This window comes from Perissodus microlepis, chromosome 3 (genome assembly GCF_051167445.1).
Source record: "Perissodus microlepis isolate ML-2025 ecotype Zambia chromosome 3, ASM5116744v1, whole genome shotgun sequence".
NCBI classification, from domain to species: domain Eukaryota; kingdom Metazoa; phylum Chordata; class Actinopteri; order Cichliformes; family Cichlidae; genus Perissodus; species Perissodus microlepis.
In genome coordinates, this window is record NC_140463.1 from 27,019,711 (window position 1) to 27,034,322 (window position 14,612).

Here is a 14,612-nt window from a genome sequence, read left to right on the forward strand (position 1 = left end):
CTCGAAACACATGAGAAACACATCACACATTGCACAATATACTGGTATTTGCCAGCTATCTGCTAACCCATGTGCCAGTCCTATATTTAGACTGCTTTTATAATTTACTCCTTATCTCCACTCGTGGATGAAATATCTACAATATATTCACCGACTAGCCAATACAATTGTTAGCATTTTCTTAAAAGCTGAGCAGCTTTTTCCTTCTTAGCAATTGTAGAACTTTTGACATTTGCAGTGTAAAGTGAGAACTGCCTTTGTGGCTTTTCTGTTATGGATATTGATTTCCTTCTCACTTATTTAAAAATGATCTACAATGTTTATGTTTTTGTTCGAGTGGCAAAGAGATTCAACTGGCTATAAGCCATCCAACACTTTTTGGCAACTCTGCTATAAACAAAGAGTGATCCACAAACTCCACAGTAAAATAAAACTCGTAGACTTAACAGGCAGTTACACCCACAGATGTAAACATCAGCTCCATATCAGCATTGAAACATCATCAAACACAAGAACACAGTCCATTGCTGCAATGACACCTAAATTTTAAGCATTAGTAACACAGCTACACTCTTACAGAAAGACTGTATTCACCCAACAGCTGGCATGTACTTTAGCGGAGATCATTTCAGTGTTGTCAACGACTCAACATAAGGATAAAGGCTATTTCTGAGCAGTGGAGATGACAAGAGCATTTACTTTCCTGATATTCTGGGACATGAATGCACCTCTGAAGCAATACTCAGAGTCCAATTATAGCTGTTTACTGCCCCACATTGCTGCACATACACACATTCATCCCCGTTCCAGCATTATCAGTGCTAGTTATTTGGAAACACGCATGAGTCCTTAGGGACATACAATTTAAGATGATGAAACATGTAGGGTATTTGGTGACGATTTCAGTGTCCCTCAGTTTAAATCATAACATGACTTCGAGTATCTTCAACACCTTTCTTTTTAAATCAAATTGATGAAAAACAAATCATTTTATATTTGTTTTAATGAAGTGGTGTCAAGTTTGAAAATAAGTTCTGAAATTTCCAGATATGAATCAATTTTCTGCAGTATTCAAGGTAAGAAATAAACAATGGTCTGTCTTCCAACTCTGACAGTTCAGGCATATCATCATTCCCAGCGGTCAGCACTGATAGACTCTCAAACACCGCAAGAGTAAATGTTAATATTGGTAGAGTAAACAGGTAAGGTGACAGTCTAAATATGCTTGACCGAGTTTTCACCGATAGCTCAGGAAGACTATTTGTTATAAAGCAAATTTAATTTATGCAATATTCAATGTTGTGTATTACAAAACTTCGTAAGTGTGTTCTATTTCTAGTTCTATTATCTACATCTTCACATTTCTTCTTGTAGTTATTAATAATAAAAATTTGCACAACACTAGTGTTGAATTTCAAAATGTTGGGTAAAACGTTCCAACTGGTTACCATCACTCCAGCACCTGGTGATACCTCCTGAGTGGAGGCAAACTACTAAATAGCAGTGCTATTCCTTCAGGGCATGCAAGGTATCAAGCAGTGCTTGCCCTGCGAAATCTAACAACAGACATCCATTGTTGTTAACATGTACCGAAGCTTCTCCTTCCATCTCCTTTGCTTTTATCCAGTAAATTACTGCTATCAGTTGGGTATTGTCTCTAAAAGCAGGCTTGTCTCTGCTTGAGTAGGAGCCACTGGGATCTGTAGTTTCTGTCATTTTCAAGGGTGTGTCTGTATCCAATAAAAACATGCTCTGTGTGCTTTTTAAAAACTCCTTTGGCACGTTAGTAAGGAAGCTTTGATGGTAGACACAACTCCTGCCGTGTCTGGTTTAATAAAACAGAAAAGGTAAACAGGTGCAAGATGCACCAGCATTTTCCCATTAGCATGTAAAATAGATCAGTTGGTTAAGAATATGAACTAAACTTTTTCGCTAATACACCACCTTAATTTGTCTTTTCTTCTTTTTACTGCTAGATTTTGGCAGTTAAACTGTCAAATATATCTCACATACTAGTTAGTTTGGCTTATATTGTTATACATTGTTCTTTTAAAATATTTCTTGTACTTGCCCTTTTGACTTTATACAGTATGATGCATTACTGTAGATTAAGCAGAATGCCAATTATTTGAGCTCAACATGTGCAGCAGTATTATTGATTCATTTAATAGTGATGGGAAACATTTTCTTAGCAGAGTAATTACTTTTATTTTTAATACTTTATATACAATTTGAGAATAATTCAAAGTTTTATGTGTAAGTATGTATTTTATAATGCTGTATTGATACTAATGATAAATGTAATAATATTTTCCAATTCTTCGGCTAGGAAGTACTGCAGAGAGAGATGCCCACGAACAGTACAGCAAGAGGCACAAAGATGAAATCATGAAAAACAATCATAAAATAATGAAAGACAGAACAAAATCATAAAATGGCATGCTGTCAACTGACAGTTTGTATTGTTGACATGTGTCAGATTTCTTTTCTTTTTCTAAAAGGGGTGGTCACCGTTTATGTTTGTCATTTTGTAAAAGTCACTGTGCAACAGGGCAGGGCACTATGGCCAAAAATATTTATCACGATATATGTTTGAAAATTTGCAATAACAATTTAACTGATGATATAATTGACACAAGACAAAACACTTTACAACTCCACAACTTTATTAGTGCAAAAAAAAAACATCAATGTATTTTCACTTGAAGAAGCAGCTGTTTTTATGTGCATTAAAGCTATATAAATATTTAACAGTGCAAATGCGAATTCCCTGCTGACAGTTTAACCAAAAGGCATTTCTAGTGGAAATTGGCCGATATATCCTCAGCATAACTGTTACGGCCCTAGCTGGGCCTCCTGATACTGCCCTTGTGTGGGCGTGGTGCTTTTCTCCTCCTCCTCCTCTCTTGCTCCACCCCTCTGTCTCTCTCTTGCTCTTCTCTCTCCCCAGGACACAGCTGCTGCTCATTGGACTCATTTACCACCTGGGTCCAGTCAGCAATCACCTCTCTGAGGTCATATAAGCTGGGGATGAGCTGTGAGCAGGGTGAGGTGTTCTTGGTGTGTAGTTATCCTGCCTGAAGTGTGGAGTTGTGGAAATAGTATAGCTGCTTTACGTGAGTAGTGTGGGTTTCGGCAGCAGTAAAGTTAGCTGCTGCTAGTGACAGGGTGAGCTTGTGGGCCCCTGGAAGTGCCTCCTCGTGGTGTGGAGTTTTTGTTTGGTTGTTGTGTTCTTTGTTGTTGCAACCTTTTTTTCCCTTTTTCGACGTGTTATTGGTAATACGGCATTGCCGGCTCCTTATGTTATGATTATCTATAATAAAGACTATTTTATTTACTAAAAACACCTGTCTGTTTTCCTTTCATTCTGTTCTGGACTCATTTGTTACTGGTCCCCTCACTTGCATGCCTAGACCCCTTCGGGGGGACGTAAGAATGTGGGGGCTCGTCCGGGATATGAATGGAAGGAACAGCAATTGAGTTTTAGTGAGTTGTTTGCCGGTGGCCTGTTTAGTTGTATTGTATCTGCTGCGCTCTCTCCAGTTAGAAAAGGGGGGTGTCTAGCTGAGCGTAAGCTCCTCCTTCAGGCACTCATTTTTTATTTTGCCTTTATTATTTTCGGAGTAATCCCGGGTGGGGATTAGTTCCCTGTCGGGGGTAGGCTTGTCGGTGCTTTGTGCACTTGATGCCATGTATAATATCCACAAAAGTTAAAAAGAGGTTATACACACACAATACGGTAATATTATGTTGAAGCACAGTACGTATCACTCCGCGAGGCTCCTGCCTACGATAGCCATAATGCTCCGATAATCCATCAAGCAGTGCGGCTTCGTAACTTCCCAAAGTCGTATTAAAACTAGTGCTGACAGCGTTAACTTCGTTAAAATGACGTTAACGCGGTTATGGCGGTAACGCGGCAAATCTCCGTTAGCGAGTTAACAGAGATGTGGGGCTGGACGGCACTAACGCATTGACGCGGTGCAGGTTATTCGGCCCACTTGCATGTTCTTCCAAAAATTGTGCTTTGGTGTGTATCTGATGGACGAAAACCAAACCAGTTCCACACCACTGAAGTTGCACCATTTTTACAAACCAATTCTGGTTCATCTATTTCATTCAACGATCTGCTTCCGCCCTTGTCATTCTCCGTCACCGCCAAGCTTTTTCCGTCATGTGCGTATGAAAACAAAGGGCGTTTTACTCATGTTCTATAGCGATATTTCATTTTCTTATTGTTGACCTACATTATACCGGTATTACCTTGAACGGTATGATATGGCCCAGCCCTACTGCACAACACTGCTAAAATTTCAAAATACACAAAATTCAGAAAAAACTCACCCTCAAAAACTACCAGCTCTATTTGTCCAAATGCTGATCCCTGTCTAACGCCTTCCATCTACAATAAACTTAAATAATAATAAACTAAAAACAGTAAACTAATAAAACATTGAGCATGTTTAAGCTGACTTCCCAGAAGGGCAAAAAGTCAAATTGTTATTGACAATCCATGTAAACCCCACAGAATAACTAATCTATAATGACGTCAAGTTGTTCAGTAGCCAACAGGTTTGCTGGTGCAGGAAAAATAGTCACCATGTGTAGTTTTTACAGTGGCGAGCATCTTGCAAGCTACAGAAGAGCAACACTGAGCAAAATAAAGTGTGTGCAACACAGACTGTCACTGTTCACCACAGTTTAATGATGTCAACAAGTTTATCTCCTTGGATTACTTGTGTGTCCAGAACACAAATACTCTTGTACCATCAGATCAAAGGGCAGCCGTTCCAGCTGAAGGGTTTATTTTTGGCCCTGACAGATGTGTTTGACACAGCTTCCAAAAAAAAAAAAAATTAATAAATGTCCGCTGTGAAAAGTCAACAGCCCCGCTCATTCATAGTAACACCATCCTGCTGCTTAACTGAGCGGATCACGAGGCTGACATTTAACATAGTCTGAGAGAAATGTTACCAAATATATATAGAATATATAATGAGAATAGATGTTACTGGTGTCTCACAGTCACAGTGTCTGCAGCTCATCAGCTGTGGAACCTATATCAATATAAAAAGATGTACAGCGGAACAATTTGTTCTCATGTCCTCTATAAATAACCAGTGTTTTATAATGTTCTGACGCTGAACAGATTAGAGCACCAGAAACACTTTGAAGTCAATAAGCAAGTCTTCCAACACAGCACTCTGCTCTCAGACACACCAGCATGGATCTATAAGTCTATTCAACGTCAGACACATAAAGAAACATAATGAAATCATTTGAAGTAAGTAAGCTGCAGAATCAAAACAGCACTTCATTAGTGATGTTTTAGTGTTGATTTATTACCGGGTAGGTCAATGTTTAATGCTCCAGTCAGCTCACCACTCTCTCTCCCTATCTCTCTCTCTCTCTCTCTCTCTAAATAAATATAAATATATATATATGTATGCATGTGTGTGTGTTTGTGCGCATATATATATATATATGTGTGTGTGTGTGTGTGTGTGTGTGTGTATATATGTATATTCACATGTAGCTTGGACCCGCGCCTGTTTCATGAGCTTACAGTGTATGATTTGCAATTTAATTTTTAAGCCTAAACATGAATGACAAGTGCACAGCTGCTATCTTTAGTGCAGTAAAAATGCAGGAAATGCTTGTTTTATTCCTAGCACACTGAACTTCTAGAATATTATCAAAATACAAACACTGACTTGTTTTTTTAGCATGTTACAGATGTTCAGATATCACAATCGTTCTGTATTTTAAAATCTCCTCCTTCAAATACAACTATTTCATGCTCAAAGTCCTGAAAGGACGCGCCAGGATTTTGTTTTCTGCAGCTCTCACAAATGTGTCAGTTCTGACTGTAGGTGAATGGTCAATATGGGAAATGCAAACAGTATGAAATTCCATCAATTTGGAGTTGCTGAGGCAGAGTGTTATCTGGGCACGCACACTGTTCAGCTTTCATCTGCTACACTTCTGATATATCATTTTGTGTCTGCCCTCCTCCACACCAGCACAACAGTTGGTGTGGAGTGCTGTTGTTGTGGATGAGGCCACTCAGAGTGCTGACATGTGGCGTCATAACGCTTTTCATTAATAACGATAAAACTCTTCCACAAAATAATAAAAGACCCACAGAAAATAACAGATCAAATGCATTAAAGGGCTCGTTTTTAAAAAGACAAACACACATATACCACCCAACCCCCAAGAGGCATATACACACACACACATATATATATACACAAACACAAAGCATCAGCAGATAAGACCAAAACTCTGACATTTGGGTGAACTAACCGTTTAAAATACTCTAAAACAGAAAAAAGGAGGAAGTAACTTTTTTTGCAACGCTGATTATCGGTATTGCCATCATTACCATCATTTCTCTTTTAGTTTTATTTGAATACAGCGACACAAATTTGGACTTGGCTCCTGGTAACACCACACCCACCAGCAAAAGAGAAACAATACACTCCTGCCGTGTTTCTTGGCTATGTGCATCTCCGCGCACCCCATACGTGCAGAGTCGGGGTGCGCTTGCGTAACGCTGCATGTCCACGTCTCAGAGCCTGAACAGTTCTGGAACGAACGTTCACTTTTTTTTCCCCCCAGAAGATGAGCCTGTCTGCGCGCGCGCGTTATCAGCAGGGGGCTCCACTTCACTCAAAGAGCAGCGAGGCCGCGAGTCTCCAAATGCGGTATGACTCACAGAATCTGCGCGCGAGCCTGCTTGGGCGCGTGCGTGCGTTCGTGTAGCTCGCGGCAGAGTAAAGACAGAAAAGAACTGTCTCTGGAGCAGTGTGTAGACAGAACAGTGTGTGTGTGTGTGTGTGTGTGTGTGTGTGTGTGCGTGTCCTTGGTTTGGGCACGACACACTAAAGCAAAACATTTCCACTCGCGCTCGAAGATATTCAGTAAAAGGAATGCAAAGCGCACATTTTCACTCAATTTCTCAATTTTACTCCTTTTTTTCCTGATGTTTTACTCGCGCAATGACACGGCCCGTGAACACACACACTCACAAGAGACACACCTCCATTTGACATTGACACATATTACACACCCTCTCCAAAGAACCACAACACCCTCCTCGCTCCCCTCTTATCAGCAGATTACTACTCCACAAAAGCCCAAATCCCCCTGTTCACACAGACAAGCCCAAAGCTTTCCATCTAAGAAAAAAAAGTATGAGCCCCGAAATTCCCACTGCTGCTGCCCAGTAAGGACACCTAACTGGAAAACACCACAAAGAAAGAGCGTTGATGCTTCTCTGCTGAAAGGCGTAGACAAAAATAAAAAGGTGGGGGGCGGGGTAGGGGGTATGTATATGAACATGTCAATAGTGGCCTTAATTCTGTGTACGGGAGATTCGAGCCGTGCCACTGAGCAGTCATGTCTGGGGGGGGAGAGAAGGGGGGGGCAACAAAGACCCGCTGGCTATGCCACATGTGCGTGTCAATAACGCGCACTGCACTCCCTCTGTCACGGGCTCACTCTCACCAAACTACAACTTAAAGCATACTGTTGGCGTTTATTAGCACTCGTCTTATTAAGTGAGCACATATCTGGCCCAGAGGCGTAACGTTTGTTGAGTTTTTGTTCGGTTGCTGTATTGTTGTTGAACGGTGCGGACTACATCCTTGCATCTCTGTGCATTTTTGGCACCGAGTCCACCAACACAAAACAATACCCCCGAATCCCACCACCCTTTTTCTCTTCTTCTTCTTCGTTTTTTTTTTGTTTGTTTTTGTTTTTGTTGTTGCACTGGTGTTTAATGAACACTGACTAACCACAAAGGCTACTCCCAGACTTTCTCCAGGAGGACACAAAGAGATTTTTTTAAATAATTAATTACGGCAATAACTCATTTATTAATATAGAAGAAAATAATGTATATAAATAAACTCACCGTTTATTCAGCAAGTGGGGAATACAAAAAAATCTTCGAGCAAAATTGTGGGACTTGTAGAAAATATATTTGTATCTGTACGACAAGTCTCGCTCTCCGTAATTTTCTCCTCGCTCTCTTCCCAGCCTGTCCCTCCAAGCTTCCCGCTAATCTCCTGTTACTTCACTTTTCCTCCACCTCCTTTATTTTTCCGCTGCGCCTTCCTTCTCTGTGTGTCCACTGGCGTTGGGGTTTTTTTCTCCTTTTCTCCAGCAGGAGGAACATTCAACACACGGGGAGAGAAAAATACTCAGCGGTCACTCAAAAGGCAAGATGGAGCCATTGAGGTTTTAGGGGTGTTTTTAAAGTCATCTGCCGGTAAGTCAACAGCGGGTCTCGGTGAAGTGGGCTGTTTTCATTCAGACAAAGGGTAATGTATAGAAAGATGGTGACAGCTACGGTGTGGATGTGATAAAAGCTGACGAGACGTCGAGAAAAAAAACAGCGGGCTTCTATTTTCTGGCTCACCCCTCTGTTTTGACGCCACAGTGGTACGGCCCACCCTCACCGGGCTTGTGGAATGGAGCCGAGCATTCCCGCCTGGGCTCGAGCCAGCAGGTAAATAAACACACCCTATACAGAAATAACTCTGAAATCATACTCTTAACTGGTTTTATTGAATCTGCAAAGAAGTTAATCAAAATTAGCAGCATTTAAAGACCCAACACTATAAAATTACACTACAAAATCAGTTTAATAGTTTAATCAGTGCAAAATCAAAATAGTAATAACAAATTACTTTTTAATTAGAGTAATTTTAAAAATGCAGATTTTACATGTAAGTGCCAGTGCATGGATGAGAGATTCAGCAAAGTGTAAGATCTTTAAATCACCCACTTTGCACAAATTATTGACAGTAATTTCTGTGAATTCTGTACTGATTCATAATAATAACAATAATAAAAATTATTAATAATTAAAAAAATTCAAGTAGAAAAATTAGATACCTTGCTCCATTTATTTGCCAACAACATCCCAGTAGTGATAGTAAGAGAGTGAAGCGTAGAGTAAAAACAACTCTGTGACAGGCCCCTGGGCACATTTTCTTTTTGTTTTTTATTCTGCATATCTAAATAATCCAATAATATTTTTGGCTGGCTTTTTATCAGCTCCATAAACAACAACCACAGTGAGAGATTGGCAAATGTACAAATTTATATAGGTGTATGAATTCATGTGAACATCTTCAGACATATTACCACAAACCCAAAACAGATTTAATTGTCATGCTGAAGTAACGAAGAAAGCTGTAATGTCTAAAAGCACAGAACAAATGAGACAAGCTTATTAACCACAGATCCTCACAAACAAACCACTTATTTCTACAATTCCTCATTCAACAATCATTTCCAGTGGACCAGGTACATATATCACACGCACACTGTTCAGTATGAATGCATATTTTCAACAAACACAAACTACGGGCATATCAGAACTTCATCTTGCACCCAGCAAAGTCATTGACAGCACTGCTCAAATCCAAACTCCTGGCAATATACTCACAATACTCTCTTCTCTTCATCCATTTTTAAGCACTTGAGACTTTTAAACAGATGCCACTGTGCCCATGAACTAATCTATAAGACACTTTGTGAAAAACTAATTGATGCATGCTCGATATTCCAGGTAAAAAAAAAAAATCCTAGAAAGCTGATTCTGTTCCTGTGGATGTTGCGTTGTCAGTGTGAGAAACATCTCCATCAGTTAGCCGAGACTGGACAAGTGATGAAACATTTCTCCCACTGAAAACGCGACGTCCAGATGAACAGAATCAGTTTCAATTGCGTTTTGGTCATCATCCACAAATGACAGAGAGCATGGTCAGGAAGTACAGCGTGCCTCTACACCATCAAAGATTTTCAGAAAAGGTGCCGATTATGATCCGTGGAGTGTAAAATGACAGAGTAAATATTTGCATAGCTGGAATTCAGTTCTTGAGGAAACTGTATAACGTATGCTTTATAAATAAAAAGTTAGGCTTTGGTTTCACAAGGTAGAATTATGACGTAAACATATTAGTGGAACTCATACCGTCGGCCCACTTTACCATAACACATTTAATTTTTGTTTAATGTGGAAGAGCCCTCCTGACATTGAGGTAGTCCGGGCCTCTCCTCCTACCTTCTATCCTGTTGGATCTCATGTCTTTGATAATCGACATCTAGCCTATATAGGTCCAACAAATTGCAACTGAGGTGTGGATAGGTTGAAAAGGTTAGCATAGGTTATCAAAGCAGTTAGCAGTCCCACTTTGGCAAAAGCTTAAATAAATTTTGCATGACTGCACTGAACGTTAACTTTGTACTTAGACCCTGTTTGTTAACTTAAAGGCAGATTAACTGATTTGGTTATGTAGCTATGTGATGCAGTCTTTATATCCTTTCGGCAAACTAAAGTTGTATAGCGGTGTCTTGTTGACATGTAAATGTTTCTGTATATATACACATCTTTTAATGGCATTTAGCTACAATTTAGTCCAGTTGCATAGTTCTGTGTTCTGCGCTAGAACTCATAGTGGGCTCTTTCACCCACGGAAGGAAAAATAAATATGACACATGCAGTTCCAGCTAAAACTGTACTGTAAGCTACACCCAACTACTGAGAACCAGAGCGTCGCTCATCGGCTCTGTGGTTGTGTAAGTCAGGTTAGAGTTTCCCCAAGTGGGACACATACAAAGACTTATATTGCCACTCAATTACATTATTTCCTCATGTGTTTTCCACAGCGACAGTCAAAGTGAATGACTGAACTATTCCGGTGGGATTTCATACGGAATGTGTGGTTCCATACTATGGCCTTATTTTTCCACCTCTAAAATGTAAAGGAGTTCCTATAAATATTGTAGCTGTATGATTATTATCCTTCAAAGATAATTATCCTAACTAAATGGTGCTGCATGAGGGAATTTTTAGACAAGTTGTCTAAATGCTGCATGTTGTAGTGGTATTATGATTTTTTTTCCCCAAATCCATTCAAACATTGTGCTCTTTGGATAGATTTGGCATAAAACTTCATCAATATGTTCTGTGCATCATAGTTGGCGGTTTAAAAATCTCTTCACAGCTCTAAATGCACCCTATTACATAATGATCCTCCAGCCTGTGCTTCTGCCATGCTGTTGTAAGCCAGATATTTGTTCCACCAGAACACACTGACGCCCATTTAAACAAGTTACAGTGTCGCTGTGAATTCAGTCCAAGTCGGCAAATACAATACGAATGCCCTCATACTTCACTGTGTAAAGAAAATCTGACTCATTTTATCATATGTTCAAACTCTCCGTTACAGAAGTCAGATAGGCTCACTCTAGTGAGCTGACACAGCATTTGCTCCATTTAAAACTGAGATGGAAAGAACTCAAGACACGCACTGTCGCAACTGCTACAATTGCCTCACTTATATATCCGTGGCCACTGCTTATCTTGACCCACCAGCTGTGCAGACAGGCTGGATTAAAGGGCTGTCAGGTGACATAACACACCCTGTGGTGGACTCACTAGAGGCCCAATGACGTCTGATAATATTTGTTGCTGCAAACATAACACGAATCAATGTCCTCAGTTTTGGATAAAATGATTTTCTCTGCATACAAACAGTAAACTAAGAGTCTATGCAGCGTAAATCGTTATTGTCTGCGTGTGTGTCTTTTTTGTGCCCCTTCCAAACTTTCAAAGTAGAGGGCTGCCCCTTGCTCTGCCTGATTCTGCTGCTGTACTCTTTATGTTAAATAGAGTTCTTTGTTTCTCTTGTTGCCAAGTGCTTGCAGGTCTTTGCTGCTGAAAGTGATTATTGAGGCCTTGAGGCAACTATTGAGGAGGCCAACTATTGTTACAATCTGGTACAAAAGATGACAACAAATAAAAGTGAACTTAAATTAATGAATTTAAATTAATGGATGTTCATGTTAGACTTTTAACAAAAAAAAAGTGTTTCTTTAACAACTCTATTCTACATTTCTAGAATTTTTTTCCAATTAAAAAAGTTTCTCAGTAGAAGAATAAGAATTAAAAAATAAACGCTCCAGTGGCTCAAACTCATGAGCTCATGCGTTGGAGTTCACAACTTATCACAACGTGTTAATTAACCTCGTGTAGATATAACAGAATTCCTGAACTTATTATGCTGACAGAAAAGATTTATTTGTAAGAGTCCGACAAGTTCAGATCGTCATGCAACAAATGATAAAAGAACAACTTTTTTGATTTATTCTAAACTTACTACAGTATTTATGGTACTCTTATCATGTCACTATGCTTACATACAGCACATTCCACTGAAAACTAATAGTAATAGTTCCAGGTCTATAGATTAGAGAAGCAGATTAGTTTGAGTGGGAGGCAGATGGATGATTTATACCTGCATGCAGATTCAGATTACATCATACATGTGCATAGCTATGTAAAACTTGGCTGGCTGGCTGGATGGATGGATATTGAATTTGTTTGCCTATCTCAGCCAACTACTCGGCTGGTGTTGGATTGAATTGGACAGCCAGTATTAAACTGGTGCATGTTTTCTGTCTTCCAACTAAATGTATAGGTGTCAGCAGTCATTTCCAGATGTGTTTTTCAAAGCTGTCCCAGGTCAGCTTATTTGCACCACGGGCTGAAACAGCATGTGAGACGTTCTCTCCATCTTGTCCCGACCTCTGTGTGACCTGAAATGAACTCGAACTTTAAATCAGGCCAAATCTACTGTGTCTGCAATCACTAAAGCACAGCAGGAGCCAGTGATTGAGCAGCCTCGCTCCACCAAACAATAGTGAGTCACTGAGGTCATGGCAGGTTGATTGGCCCATGAAAAATCTTCTCCTTCTCGGCATCTATTACATATACCGGTCCTGAGGATAAAATACGTGTGTGTATGTGTGTGGTCTGTGGGGATTTCTGGCACCCTTGGAGCCGGTCAACACTGTAACAAACAGATACCTTCTGGTGTAAACATGTCATTGCGGGGAACTTTGTTTTTGTACTACTGCCAGTAAAAAGGCTAGTGAGAGGACTGAATTATTCCAGTGTACAGTAACTCTCTACATTAAAAAAAAGTTTGACGCACAGCGTGTTACACGACACAGAGAGAACAATCAGCCTGGAACTAGTTTTGTTTGTTTTCTGATAAAACACTGACTGCTGAGCTACAAGGACACGCCAGCAGCTACATGTTGAGCACAATCTGACACTGCATGCAGTATTGCATTCAAAAACATTTAAAATTAAGGATAATTTAATTTAACAATTAATTCTGAATTGTGAGTGGATTTCAGGCAATTTGAAAAATAGGTTATTTCTCATTTGGACTGCTGATGAAGCAGAAGGCACAGGCTTCCATTATAATCATGTTCACCCACAGCTCCAATTAAATATTTGCCTGTGTGGTCTTATTCACTCTAGTGCTTTTAAAATAATGAGATTTGAGCTTTATCATGATTAAACTGCAGCCACAGTAGGTCTGGGTAGCCGGTCATGGGCAGGAAAGTATTTGTCACATGTTTGAGCATCAACACAAATCTAGCTGTGGTTGGGTCCGAGATTTTTTACACTTCCAGCAACTCGTTTGCCACTCAGTCGGTTCAGTCGTGTTCCCAAATTCTGTTTTTAGAAGTATTCTGGTTCATGTCACATCAGCCAGACTACACTTGGAGTTTACAGCCAGGTGTAAACGTAATCTGTCCAGTGTGACCAAACACTGAAGAGGAAAAAAAACCTCCTGGAATTCAAGAAAGGTCAGTGACTATTGGTGTTAACTGAAGCACAAGGCCAAGTACTATTAGCTTACCAGTGGAAAAAAACACAGCCCGTGTAGCTGCGTCAGTGCAGTTGGGCCTGTTTTTGATAAGTCATGGGGCGAACTACTTTCCAAATTAAAGCCAGATGAAATTTAAGATACTGAGAATGCACTTTAATTCCTGATGTACATACAAAGGCATGTGAACTGCATAACAGCCTGGTGTAGTGTATAGTAAATAGAGTGCCACAGCAACTTTAATTCAATCAAGACCATTGTAGTCAAAAGAAGATTGATGTTTCCATCTGCAGTAATTTATATTTGGCAGTTCTGGGTACAGCAAACCATCAAGGGCACATACAAAGAATACAAAAGGTCTAGAAATCAGACGTCACTGTCCTTGCATGCACTCCTGCACAGAATAATAAAGACTTCAGGGAAGACAGACGTGATGAAGTCAGAAATACCATGAAATGAGGTGTAGGGTTGCAAAGCAGCTTGCAGAGACACGGTAACTGTCTGCTAAAGCAGAAGGAGAAGCCTGTTTAGGTTTTGCAGATGTGACCAATAACTATATGACATCAACATGCCTACTGTTTGGATGCGTGACAATAATGGTGACAATATAAGATCAGGTGAATAAGATCCTAGAGACACAGACCTAGAGACCAGTCTGCAACCATCTTTTAAGCACTGGTGATGAGGGGAGAATAAAGTATTCTCTGACCATGGTTGCTGGAGGTTGCTGGCAGTTGTTGGGAAATTTGTTACAATAGCCCCAGCCTCACAGGTTTAGAGACCCCTGGTAACCACCTGTTGCTAAGGAAAACATTTATAACTCCAACTGGTTGGCAAAAACCTACGTGCAATTGTTAGCATAAGTGTTTGAATTAAAATTATGGACTATTTTTGTCTTCAAAGCTAAAA

The 14,612-nt window shown here is 40.0% G+C and overlaps 1 protein-coding gene across 1 annotated transcript in view; it reads right to left on the reverse strand.

The window, feature by feature from the left end:
- ndrg2 (NDRG family member 2) overlaps nucleotides 1-8,248 on the reverse strand; it is a 47,138-nt gene extending 38,890 nt beyond the window's left edge. Inside the window, exon 1 of the mRNA XM_084923774.1 lies at nucleotides 7,922-8,248. The gene's annotated coding sequence lies outside the window, so the exon portion shown is untranslated. The remainder of the gene's footprint in view (nucleotides 1-7,921) is intronic.
- Between the last annotated feature and the right edge of the window lie 6,364 nt (nucleotides 8,249-14,612).